At 41.1% G+C, this 2,787-nt stretch overlaps 1 protein-coding gene across 1 annotated transcript in view; it reads left to right on the top strand.

Moving 5' to 3' along the window:
• Window positions 1-2,405: 2,405 nt before the first annotated feature.
• LOC106875443 (phosphonoacetaldehyde hydrolase) overlaps window positions 2,406-2,787 on the top strand; it is a 90,204-nt gene continuing 89,822 nt past the window's right edge. The window contains exon 1 of the mRNA XM_052970199.1: window positions 2,406-2,537. The gene's annotated coding sequence lies outside the window, so the exon portion shown is untranslated. The remainder of the gene's footprint in view (window positions 2,538-2,787) is intronic.

Below are 2,787 nucleotides of genomic sequence, written 5' to 3' on the forward strand. Positions count from 1 at the left end.
TGTTTTATGTATGTATTTTCGTGCATATAGTTGCATATCTAGACATGCTCATATATACTTAAATGATAAACTTCTGGAATGTACTACAGATTTTTATAGTTCCAGTGATGGCTTGAATCTGCAGTCTCCGGATCAACTTTCTCCTTTCTGGTTTTGAGAAACCTAATTCTCAAGTGCCCCAATAATTACAGGCATAAACCAGAACTTGTAATCTGGATAGAGTAACTGCAGATTTCTCAATAGTTCAGCCTAGGTATTCTCTTTTTCGCTGATTTTTAGTTTTATGTATGTATGTATGTATGTATGTATGTATGTATGTATGTATGTATGTATGTGTTGTGGCGGACACCCCCAGGTGAGAAGTAGGCTGGTCCAAAGAAATCAGTCAGCGAGGTACACTGTTCAGGCTAGTTCTGCAGAGACGACGAAATACGTCGTCATAAAGCGGGACATAACAGTATGTATGCGTACTGTTGACGATAGTAAGTTTCACATTTTGTATATAGAGATATGTAAGGCAATTTGTATGTGTGTGTGTGTATGTGTGTGCGCGCGTGCGCACATGTGTGCACGCACAATATATAATAATGCAAAGTGTGGAGTTTATGGTGTTCTATTGATCTCAAGGCCCACAATTGTTTCAACAACTTACAGGGAAGCAATCACACCTCATGTCTATACATGGACGATAACGACGATTTAGTCATGCATATTATATAACGTATATATACACGCGTTCTCCAATTACCTCTGAAGAAATCATTTCTGGTGCCATTATGTGCAGGCGTGGCTGTGTGGTAAGAAGTTTACTTCCCAGCCACATGGTTTCGGGTTCAGTCCCATATGTGTAGCACCTTGGGCAAGTATCTTCTAGTGTAACCTCGGGCCGACCTTGTGAGTGGATTTGGTTGACGGAAACTGAAAAAAAAGCCGGTGTGTGTATGTGTGTGTGTGTTTGTGCATGTGTTTGTTCTCCACCGTGGAGGTGCAATGGCCCAGTGATTAGGGCAGCGGACTCACGGTCATAGGATCGCGGTTTCGATTCCCAGACCGGGCGTTGCGAGTGTTTATTGAGCGAAAACACCTAAAAGCTCCACGAGGCTCCGGCAGGGGATGGTGGCGACCCCTGCTGTACTCTTTCACCACAACTTTCTCTCACTCTTACTTCCTGTTTCTGTTGTACCTGTAATTCAAAGGGTCAACCTTGTCACAATGTGTCACGCTGAATATCCCCGAGAACTACGTTAAGAGTACACGTGTCTGTGGAGTGCTCCGCCACTTGCACGTTAATTTCACGAGCAGGCTGTTCCGTTAATTGGATCGACTGGAACCCTCGACGTCGTAAGCGACGGAGTGCCAATAACAACGTTCTCCACCACCGGTATTGGTTTGTTGTTTACATCCCCGTAACATTAGCGGTTCGCCAAAAAGAAACCAATAGAATTAGTACCCGGCTTTAAAAATATAAATACTGGGGTCGATTCATTCGACTAAAAGTTCTTCAAGGCAGTGTCCCAGCATGGCTGCAGTCAAATGTATGTCGCCTGGACGTCTACGACACTGCAAAGTTGGCGCTATAAACATGCTTTTTTATTGCCCTTGTACAGGGACATTCCAGAAGGATCTAGAATGGTCTATCACATGAAGTCTGGTTGATGATTAGTCTATAATTCGGCTGATCACACAAACAAGGTGTTGCTACGCTGTGATTTAAACTTCGCGGTCTGACGACTTGGATTTGAGTCTTGCTACTTGAGTCTTGTATAAATTTTGTATGGTTATTGTTTGTGCATATGCATATTCCGTGTGAATATATTGTGTGTGGTCAAGGAAGGGGTAGATCTGAAAATATGATGTGTGCACTTTGTATACACTTTGTCTCATTATGTCTTTATCTTCTAAAAATAGTGGCTAAACTTTTTCATATCCTGTCTAATAATACTGAATAATAAAGGTAACATTGGACAGAAGATAAAACAATCCTGAAAAGATTGGTGACGGTCATTGTTGGAGTAAGTTGTGGTATGTTGAGTAGAGTTCAACATGGGCTACATGATAACAACAATGATAACAATTATGATACCATTAATATTTACTAAAACAACTTGGTTGTTCGACGTGCTGGAAATAGCAGTTAATTTTACCCTCATATCACACTTTAACATCTTACAAGAAGGACTAATTAATATAGCCTCATGTACTGAGGCGTATAAACATAGTTCTCCTTCATCATTTAAAGCTCAAGATCATCATCATAGCGAATCTACGACGACGAAGACTACCACCGTCATCACCACCACCATCACCACCACTACTACTGTTACCGCTGCTGCTGATGTTACTACTACTACTACTACTCCTGTTACCGCTGCTGCTGCTGTTACTACTACTACTACTACTGCTGCTGCTGCTGCTGCTGCTACTGTTGTATATAAATAAAAGTAAATGCCGAGTGAAGAAATGAGGGAGACACAGTACTGAAGGTTAGGAGAAACAGTTCGCTGGCAGCAGACAACTTTATAAGAAAACGTAAACAAGTATGTTAACCTTGATTTCTTTTGAACTCTCTCTCTCTCTATATATATATATATATAACAAAATGTAACACCAAACTCAATATATATAATATGTGTGTATGCGTGTAATTGCATATGTAATACTACTGTTTCAGGTGATTTGCCGAAGTATTGATAGCAAACGCGCGCGAACGCACACACACACTCTCTCTTAGTCACTCATGCACTGACGCATCTCTTGCGCAATATAAACGTCACGTGTGTATATATA

This window comes from Octopus bimaculoides, chromosome 8 (genome assembly GCF_001194135.2).
Source record: "Octopus bimaculoides isolate UCB-OBI-ISO-001 chromosome 8, ASM119413v2, whole genome shotgun sequence".
Lineage (NCBI taxonomy): Eukaryota > Metazoa > Mollusca > Cephalopoda > Octopoda > Octopodidae > Octopus > Octopus bimaculoides.